The following is a 10,987-nucleotide window of genomic DNA, read 5'->3' as shown; positions in this document are numbered from 1 at the left end:
GGCCTTGACCTCTAGCCAACTTGGATATAAATATTAAATTCTTGGATCCTGTTGATCCATCTACATATTTTCCTTGAAACTCTTGCTATGATAAAATTTCTTTTACTGTAGCACTTGGAAAAAATGTAGTTACAATGACTCCAATTTAGTAGCATCTAAATTCTTTCACAACTTTAACCAATGCATAAGCCTACTTCTAATTTATATCATATTTTATCTCTACATCTTGTTAAGATTTACTAAAAAACACAATTGGTTTTTCAAAATGATCCTCATTATTTTTTAATAAAATAATGGCAATTTTTTGGGATGAGGTAAAGGAGAAAATGTGCATGGGTTTTGAATAATTTGGAGCTCTTAAAATAGGGGCATCCTTGATATCTTGTTTTATCTTATCAAATACCATGCTTGGTTCTTCATCCCATTTGATCTCTAAAGCTTTCTTTTGTATCTCAAAAATGGGCCTACTTATCTCTGCTAAATTTGAGACAAATCTCCTAAGAAATTTTATTTGTCCAAAGAATAACCAAATGTTCTTTACTTTCCATTCCTTTTGAATTTCATCTCGCTATAAATACTCTAGAATAACTGGGAGGAGGGGGGGTGAATTAGTTATTCAAGGTCCAAATGTCCAATTAAAACTTTTATCAAGTAAAGTGAGCCCATTAAATTGTTCATACATCCAAATTTAAACACACCTATTTTAGCAAGTTACTATAAAATCAACATGCAAGCATAAAACATGAATGATCAACACAAAACTTAGTGATTTACATTGAAACCCAATTTGGGAAAAACCACCAGTAACATGCTAGTCAATTCTCACTCTTTTGAAGTGATGCCCTGTGAAAGGCCTGCCCTATTAAAGGCTACAATACACTATTAAATGTGACCCAGTTAAAGGATTTAACCGCCATGTTAGAAGTGTGCTTGGTTAGAGGACTTTAGAATATTCACTTGGAACCCCACCTTGTTAAAGGATTTACAAATGGTTGTTAAACCAACCTAAGTCCATAGGATTTTACCCTAGCTGACACAATTATTAGAGAGTAACAACAAGGGCTTTTGACCTAATACAACTCACAACTTAACTTGCAGATTTTAGATCTTTGTTCAGCTCTTCACAATTTTCCTAGCTTTTAGTCTCTGCAACTCTGATAGCTTGTTCTCCTTTCAAGCTTTGTCTCCTTGAGTCTTCATGCTCAATATACCAATGCAATCTCCTATATAGCCACATATTGAAGGAAAGTCTCTATGCTTTGTTTTTCCTTCTTAATACCTCCTCCTTGACATCCTTCAACAACTTCACATTTTGGCACCCTAGCCTCTATAGCTTCTTGTCCTATGACTCCTTAAATAGAAGTCTAGAATCCTCTTTCCTGCTCAATTTTTTCCACTTTTGATTTTAGTTCAAATGGATTAGGTAGGATTCAATGAATCTACCCCATATCTTGTTTCCTCTAGAGACATCATGAAGAATCCTCTTGAATTTTCTTTAAAATGGTTTACCTAAAATTTTGTGCCTCTAGTTCATCATCCTTATCCTCCATCTAGTTCACAAAATTCAAGGTAACAAACTTGTCTACTTAGATCTATCAAATCTTAGACTTTTATCATAGTGTAGTAGCTCAGCACTATTGAAATTCTAGTGCTCAGGACATACTATGTTACTCAGCACCTACTACATTTTACTAATGCTTGACACCTACTATGGATTCACTTGGCATCCACAAAGTCTTCTGATGCTTAGCACTTGATGTTTTCTCAGCTCCTTCTATATGACTTGGCACACACTAGATTTTTCATTTTCTTAGCACTAACTAAAAATCAGCTCAACATGAATTTTCTTACTTGACACTCACTAATAGACTTAGTTAAGCTTTATAGACAACCTTGTTATAACTTATTCTTCTAAAGTTTCTAAGTGTGGCCAACCTTTGTATCTTCAAGTGTATTATCAATACATCATTTTACCATTTTCTTAACTAATCTTTGTAGTTGATTACAAAAACATAACTCAACCTTTCCCTTACATACTTTTGTTACATCTTGTTGATTAAATCCTCTTCATCAATCAACTAAGTGATAGTACTTGGATCTTATAAGAAATTGTCATTCCAAAAAATAGCAGGTTTGACATTAGTGACAAAATCATGATTAAAAATATTCTCCCTCTTTGGCATTGATGGAAAACCAAATTGATCAACCAAGTTATCAAAATGCTATCTAGGTAAAAATAGTAAATCAAATGCCAAAGAGAAATTTTGTTACCATTTCTATTTTCATCAATTTTCACATCTCCCTATCTGATCTGCTATCCTTATTTCTTTGCTTGTTTGATCAATTATACTTTTCTTAACTACTATTTCTCCTTCTTACATTTTTGTTTCTTCGTTTTTCCCTTTATATGAATTGATTTGTTTCTACTATTTCTCAATTTGTCCATATGATTCTATAGATTTGACTAGTTTTTGCTATTTCTCCCTCTTTGACAACAATGCCAAAGACATATTATCTTAGCATCTTAACATGCATGTGTCGCATTTGTAGGTACTCTATTTTCTTCCTCTATCACCTTACTAGTGACTCATTTGAAACTTCAACACTTTAATTACTCCAGGAAAAATCCTAAAGTAAGTATCCTCTACATCAATTTGTAATATTTTATCATTCAACTTATTTGATGTAGGGTAATCTTGCTATTGCTCAAACAACCTTGGATAGGGGTATACCCCTAACTTACGTCTAAGATACTCAAATGTATCTTTAGGTAGTGCTTTTTTGAAGATGTCAGCAATCTATTCCTTTGAGCTGACATACTTCATCCTCACTTGTCTTCCACCAATTCTCTTACATAGTGATACTTAAATACAATATGATTTGTTTTGGCATGCATCATAGAATTCTTAGATATGTTGATGGCACTTGTGTTATCACAATAGAGTATCACAGGTTCAATTACCTCTTCCTTCATACCTTACAATAGATGTTTGATCCATACAATATTGGTGCAGTTGATAGCAGCAACAACATACTCAGCTTTTGTTGTAGACTGCGAGGTACAACTTTATTTTTTACTGGTCTAAGTAACCAATCTTTTACCTAAGAAAAGTGCTCTTCTGGTTCTTTTTCTATCATCAATATTACCTCCCCAATATTTATCAATGTAGGCTTTCAACTCAAACTTTTCACTCTTCTTGTAGTATAATCCAAAGTCATTAGTTCCTTTTAAGTACCTCAATATTCTTTTCACTGCCATCAGATGATTTTCTCTTGGGTTTGCAGAGAATCTTGCCACTATCCCAACAAAAAATGCAATGTCTAGTCTACTATGCACAACATACTACAACTTTCCAATCGGTGATCTATACATGGTCAGATTTACTTTAGCTAACTCATCATTCTTGGATAACTTATGTCTTGTTATCATTGGTGTACTGACTGGTTTTGAGTCTTCTAATCCAAAAGTCGTGAGTATCTCCTTGATATATTTTGGTTGGGTCACAAATATGCCATGCTTTATTTTATGTACTTGCAATCCAACAAAAAATTTGATTTCTCAAAACATTGACATCTCAAACTTGTGTTTTATTTGATCAAAAAAATCTTTGCATAAGACATCTTTTCCTCCAAATATTACATCATCAACAAAGATTTTAGATATTAGGATATCTTTACCTTTTTCTTCCTTGATGTACAAGTTGTTGTTGTTATCTATTCTCTCAAATCCAATCTTTACAAGATATTTATATAGTCTCTCATACCATACTCTAGGTGCTTGCTTTAAACCATAGAGTGCTTTATGTAGTTTGCAAACCATATCCTTATCGTTGTCATCAACAAATCCCTCTAGTTGTTCTATGTAGGCTTCCTCTTTCAGTATACCTTTTAGAAAAGTAGACTTTACATCCATTTTATAGACTTTGAAACTATTATAAGTAACATATGCAAGTAGTGTTCTCACTCCTTCCATTCTTGCAATAGGGGAAATTTTTTTCCCATAGTCTAGTCCTTCTTCTTGTGCATAGCCTTTGTAGGCTAGTCTAGCCTTATTTCTCATGATCTCACCATTCCCATCAAGTTTGTTCCTAAATACCCATTTGGTAGTAGTCACATTTTTATTAGCTAGTCCAGGAACTAAGATCCAAGTTTTGTTCTTCTCAATATGATCTATCTCCTCTTCCATAGCTTTATGCCAATTATCATCTTGCAATGCTTCTTTCACTATTTTGGGCTCAATCTTGCTCAGCAAACATGATTCATTCTTTAGTCTATTCCTTCTCATTGGTCTGGCTTTCATGTCACCAATGATATGTTTTGTAGGGTGATCTCTTCTCACATACCTGGATAGTCTTGGTTTTTTCCTTCTTTCCATGTTTGATCCTTCAACTTCAGTGTCACTATGCACATCTCTATCTAGTATTTCATCATCTCTTTCATGTGTACTAATTTTAGAATTAGAATATGCATTATCTTCATTCTACAACTCAGCTTTTGAATGTAGCTTAGCATTCACTAGGTATGACTTTGCCGATACTAATATTTGTTGCTGATCCTCAACTTGATTGGCAGTTTCATCTTTAGTAGGCATTCCTTCATAGAAATATACAAAAGATCTATAATCTTTTGATTTCCTGGATTCATCAACTTGGACTTCTGCATGCTTATCAAAATTTACATTTGCACTCTCCACAATTTTATTATTGTTAGTATTCAAACACTTATATGCTTTACTTCTAGTGGAGTATCTAAGAAATATACCTTCATCACTCTTTGCATCAAACTTTCCATTTCTAGTATTTTTAAGAAGATAGCATTTACAATCAAAAACTTTGAAATGTTTTACATTAGGTGAGTGACCATACCATAATTCAAAAGGTGTTGCATTTGTACATTTCTTGACTTAAATTTGATTTAGGGTGTAAACAATAGTACTTATAGCTTCTCTCTAATACTTCAGAGCAACATTTTTATCCATCATCAATTTTTTGGCATAGTCTATTATTGATCTATTTCGTCTTTCTACAATGTCATTCTGTGGGGAAGTTCTAAGTGCTAATGTTTGTCTCTTGATTCCTTTTTCATTGTAAAACGTCTCAAATTATTTTGATGTAAACTCTTCTCCTCTATCTAATCTCAGACACTTTAGACATTTTCCTATTTCCTTTTCAACCCTGGCCAAATAACACTTAAGCATTTGAAATGCATTAGATTTTTTCTTTAAGAACATGGTAGTCATCATCCTAGAGTAATCATCCACAAAAAATATTATGTATTTTTTTCCTTGATAGCTATGTACTTCTATTGGACCACATAAGTCTATATAGACTAGCTCTAATACTTCTTTGGAAGTGTAGACTTTTCTTTTAAAACTTGACTTGGTCATCTTTCCTAATTGACATTGTTTGCACATGGTATTTTCAAGCTTCTTTAGCTTAGGCAAACCTTTGACTTTCTTCTTTTTGTTGATGCTAATTAGATGATCAAAGTTAACATGACATAACCTTTTGTACCATAGCCACAAATCATCAAGTTTTAGAATGAGATATGTTGCATCTTCCATATCTAGGTAAAACAAGTTACTCCTAGTTTGTTCTCCTTTTCCTATTAGATTTCTATTAGTGTCATGGATTTTGGCAGTTTTGTTTCCAAATTCTACTTTGCAAACTATGTTGCCTAATTATGACACAATCAGTAAATTGTAGTTCAATCCTTCAACATAGTTTGCATTATCACATGAAAATTTGTCTCTAAGTTTAATTGAACCTTTTCCTTTGATTTGACATGGAGCATCATTTCTCAATCTAACACTATTTCCATCATACTGAGTAAAGGTAATAAACTTTTATTTCTAGTCATGTGATGTGACCATCCACTGTCTATGATTCATTTTTCATTCTTATTCACACAGGTTAAATAGTCATGTGATGTGATGTGACCATCCTCTAACTACCTCATCATCATTTTCATCAAAGTCTTTTTCTTCAACAATGTAGCTCCTTTTTCCTTTATCTTTGTAATCTCTGCCACAATCTTCTCTTCTATTCTTGTTCTTGTTGTCTTCTCTATATATGTCCTACTTCATTGCAATCAAAAAAAATGATACGAAGCTTACCAATGAATTTACCTTTGTCTTTATGAAATCTTTTAGCCAATAGTGCTTCCAATTGTTCCACATCTTCTTCATTTGTGCTACTGTCACTAGATGTATATTTTACTTTTTTCTTTTTCTTCTTCTTTGCTTTCACATCATCAGTATTTTTCAATGATAGCTTTTCCTTGAAAGTAGATTCAAGATTCTCAGGTCTGTAGTTATCAAAATTGGACAACTCAAATGCAGTGAGTCTTCCCACTATTCCTTCAAAAGTTAGCTAGTTTCCTAGTACACACCTTAATTCTTGTATGGCTAAAACTCTAATAGCATAGATAGGGAGCAAGGTTCTTAAGTATTTCTTATTAACAATGTCATCTTCTAAATGACCACCCAAACTTCTTATTGCACTTACCACTTCTTTCATTTTGGAGGCATATTGAGCAGGATTCTCACCTTCCTCCATTTTCATGTCATCAAACTTTCGTCTGAGGCTTTCTCTTTTTGCTCTTTGAACATTCTGATCTCCTCCATTGGTATCAGTCAAGGATTTTCACATCTTGAATGCAGAGTCACATCCCTTGATGTCATCAAATTCAACATAGTTGAGAGCAGAGCCAATCTCCAACATTTCCTAATTGTGCTCCTTCTTTTTCTTCATATCTTTTGTAGTGGGTATAGCTAGATCAACATGATGCACTTTAATTGATGTTTGTGCATGGTCACTTATCGATCTAAGGTGTAGCTTCATTAACTTTTTTCATGTAGTGAAGTTAGTTCTATTAAGCTTGAGAACTTCTCTCTTGGACATCTTGATCTTCCTACTTATAGTACCTTCAAACTAAATCAATAGATGGATCTGATACCAATTGTTAGAAATACTTTAGAATAACTAGGAGGAGGGTGGGGGGGTGTGAATCAGTTATTCAAGGCCCAAATATTCAATTAAAACTTTTATCAAGTAAAGTGATCCCTTTAAATTGTTCGTGCATCCAAGCTTAAACACTCCTATTTTAGCAAGTTACTATAAAATTACATGCAAGCATAACACATGAAAGATCAATACATAACACAATGATTTACATGGAAACCCAATTTGGGAAAAACTACTAGTAACATGCTACTCAATTCTCACTCTTCTATAGTGATACCTTGTGAAAGGCTTGCCCTATTAAAGGCTACAACACACTGTTAGATGTGACCTGGTTAAAGGATTTAACCACCCTATTAGAAGTGGGCCTAGTTAGAGGACTTTAGAACATTCACTTGGAATGCCACCCTATTAAAGGATTTATAAATAGATGTTAAATCAACCTAAGTCCATAGGATTTTACCCTACCTAACACAATTTTTAGAGAGTAACAATAGGGGCTTTTGACCTAATACAACTCATAACTCAACTTGCAAAATTCAGATCTCTATTCAACTCTTCACAATTTGCCTAGCTTTCAGTCTCTACATCTCTAACAACTTGTCCTCCTTTCAAGCTTTATCTCCTTGAGTCTTCTTGCTCAATATATGAATGCAATCTCCTATATAGCCACTTATCAAGGTAGAGTTTATGTGCTCTACTCTTCCTTCTCAATACCTCCTCCTTGACATCCTTTAACAACATCACATTTTGGCACCCCAACCTTTATAGGTTCTCGGCCTATGACTCCTTAAATAGAATTCTATCCTCCTTTCCACTCAATTCTTTCCACTTTTTATTTTAGTTCAAATGGATTAGGTAGGATTCAATTAATCTGCCCCATATCTTGTTTCTTCTAGAAACATCATGAAGAATCCTCTTGAATTCGCTCAAAAATGATTTACCTAAAATTCTATGTCTCTAGCTCATCATCCTTCTCCTCCATCTAGTTCAAAAAATTCAAGGTAACAAACTTGTCAACTCAAATCTGGCATATCTTTGACTTTTCTCATAGTGTACTAGCTCGACACTATTGAAATTCTAGTTTTTGGCACATACTGTGTTCCTCAGCACCTACTACATTTAATTGATGCTCGACGCCTACTATAGATTTACTCAACATCCACTAAGTATTCTAATGCTCATCACCTAAAGTTTTCTTAGCTCCTTTTGTATCACTTGGCACACACTAGATTTTGTATTTGCTTAAGACAAACTAAAAACCTGCTCAACATGAACTAGCTTGCTTGGCACTCACTAATGAACTTAGTTAAGGTTTGTAGACAACCTTGTTATAACTTATTCTTCTAATGTTGTTAAGTGTGGCCAACCTTTGTATCTTCAAGTGTATTATCAATACATCATTTTACCATTGTCTTAACTGATCTTTGCACTACATTACAAAACCATAACTCAACCTTTCTCTTAGGTACTTTTGTTACATCTTGTTGATTAAATCCTCTTCATCAATTAATTAAGTGATAGTACTTCGATCTTATAAGAAATTGTTATTCTAGAAAATAGTAGGTTTGACATCAGTGACAAAATAATGATTGAAAATGTTCTCCCTCTTTGCAATCATATGATCTTTTCAATTAAATTTCTAACATATCTATGGCCTCAACTATTTCAAGGTCTATTCTGACTCCTTTTCCAATTGAATGCCCCAATAACTTACTCTCAATAATAACAAATGTACACTTCCTAGGATTCAAAGAGATACAAAACTTTAAAGCTCTAATAAATACCTTCTCAAGGAGCATGTAATGATCATTCTCAACCTTTGAGTAAGTTGTTAATTCATCCTTGTATACTACTAAGCATTTATCAATAATATCAGTAGAGGCTACATCCTTGGCCCTCTAAAAAGTAGCGCTAGCATTAGTTAGGCCAAAAGGAATTCTACTATAAACATTAGTCCCCAAAGGTGTTGTAAATGTAGTCTTATATTGTTCTTGTTCTTTTAATACTACTTGGTTATAGCTTGAAAAACCATACATCATGGACATTAGTTCTAATCTAGTAACTCTTTGCACCATGGCCTCCATATTTGACTATTAATAATTTTCTTTTAGTGATGATATTTTAAAATTTTGAAATTAACTCATAGTCTAATATCATCATTTTTCTTTCTCACAGGGACTAGATTTGACAACCAAGAAGAATACCTAATTAGCTTAATAATTCCAACATCTCTTAGCTTTATCAATTCATCTAGTATTTTTGGTGCCAAAGTTGGATTAATAGGCCTCTCCTTTTGTCTGAAAGGTTTGGTTCCCTCCCTCAAAGGAATTTAATGCTAAAAGAGATCCTCTCTATATGTCTTTCAATCATCATAAGACCAAGAAAAAATATGTCTATATGTTCTCAATAATTCAATCAAAATTTTCCTAATCTTAGGGACTAATCTTTTACCAATGTATACCTTATTAGGTGTTTCATTAGTCCCTATATTTTATTCTTCTAGATCCTTAGTGCTAGATTCTTTGTTTTCCACTCTGGATCTATCATTACTCTCAAATATAGTTTCTAAAATAACCAACCCATTTGGGATCTTGTTCATTTTTAATTGCACAACCTCATCACCAAACACATTTTCCTTATCATTGATATTCTCTACATAAGCTACACAATCAATTTCTTGCCCCCAAAATTGGTCTTCACTAGTTAAGAATCTTATTATATCCTTGTCTTCTTTAAAGACTTGACAATTTTGGATATTGTTAGGGACTGGAGGCCTGGTTTGTACTTCCACTTTTGATAAACCAACAAAAGACACATTGCCAAGCTTAATAGAAATATTTGACAACAAATCTACCATCTTATTGTTACTCTATCTTTCCATACTATTACAAAAGCATCAAAACATTCAATCATATCATAGACAACATTGAAATATTGCTTCAATCTTTTGATCTTTGAAACATATAATCCTCTTACTTGAGAAACAATTAGTTCATAATCACCAGTGACATTCAAGCATTTGGTTCCAAGTTTATGAGATAATATCAATCCTATAAATAGGGCACCATACACTCCTATATAGATGAGAAACTAAGAGTAAAATAAAACTTATAAGTGCATCCATTAGGAGAAATCAAAAGAATACCTACCCCTGATCCTTCTTTGCAATAGGCTCCATTAAAATACATCATCCGCAAGTCACCTTCTCTAACTTTGACTCAACTTCCTTTGTAATGGGTCCCTTTATTTTATCTTTATTCACTACCAATACTTCAACCCTAAAATAATTCATGTCAATATCTAGAATCCATATCATGTCATCTTCAACTTCTTTCTCAATCATGTAGATACTCTTGGGTTCTCTATTTAATTTCACCAACTTGTCATCAATTTGGAAAGTTTTCTGTGATATATCACATTGGAGACTACCTCCCATCACTTCACTCCATTTTCTAGATAATAACATGCTATACTAGGGTGGGATATCTACAACTTGGATACAAATGGTTTTTTTCTTTTTAGTATATGAAAGAAGTTTGTAAGGCATTGCATTTATGGTCCCTATGATAGTAACTTCCCTCTTGTCCATAGCAGAACACCTACCCTAACAAGTGTCCACTTTCATTCCTAATTCTTTCATTATCTCAAAAGTTATGACTGTATTAGACACTCTAGAATCAATCATATGGTTCTTCAAAGTTATTCCATTAACAATGATACTTAGGAGGAAAGGGTCTACACCTCATACAAGCTAATTTACAAAATCATCTAAATACATTGGTGGAATTTGGGAGACAACAAACTTAGTTTATATTTTCTTTTTAGGCTCATTAGGGATCTAATTTGCATTAAAGTCATAATTAATCTTACTATCTACAACCTTGGCCCATGCTATGACTTTAATCTTATGCTTAGGATACTTAATAATTTTGATAACAATGACAACATATCAATAGGAGTAGTATAATTATCAATTGACATACCTTTTGCCTCCTTTTGTTTGTCAAATGAACTTGGGTTGT

Source organism: Cupressus sempervirens, chromosome 1 (genome assembly GCF_028749045.1).
Source record: "Cupressus sempervirens isolate cs-2001-9-10 chromosome 1, ASM2874904v1, whole genome shotgun sequence".
Classification (NCBI taxonomy): Eukaryota; Viridiplantae; Streptophyta; class Pinopsida; order Cupressales; family Cupressaceae; genus Cupressus; species Cupressus sempervirens.
Note: the sequence above shows the minus strand (reverse complement) of the source record.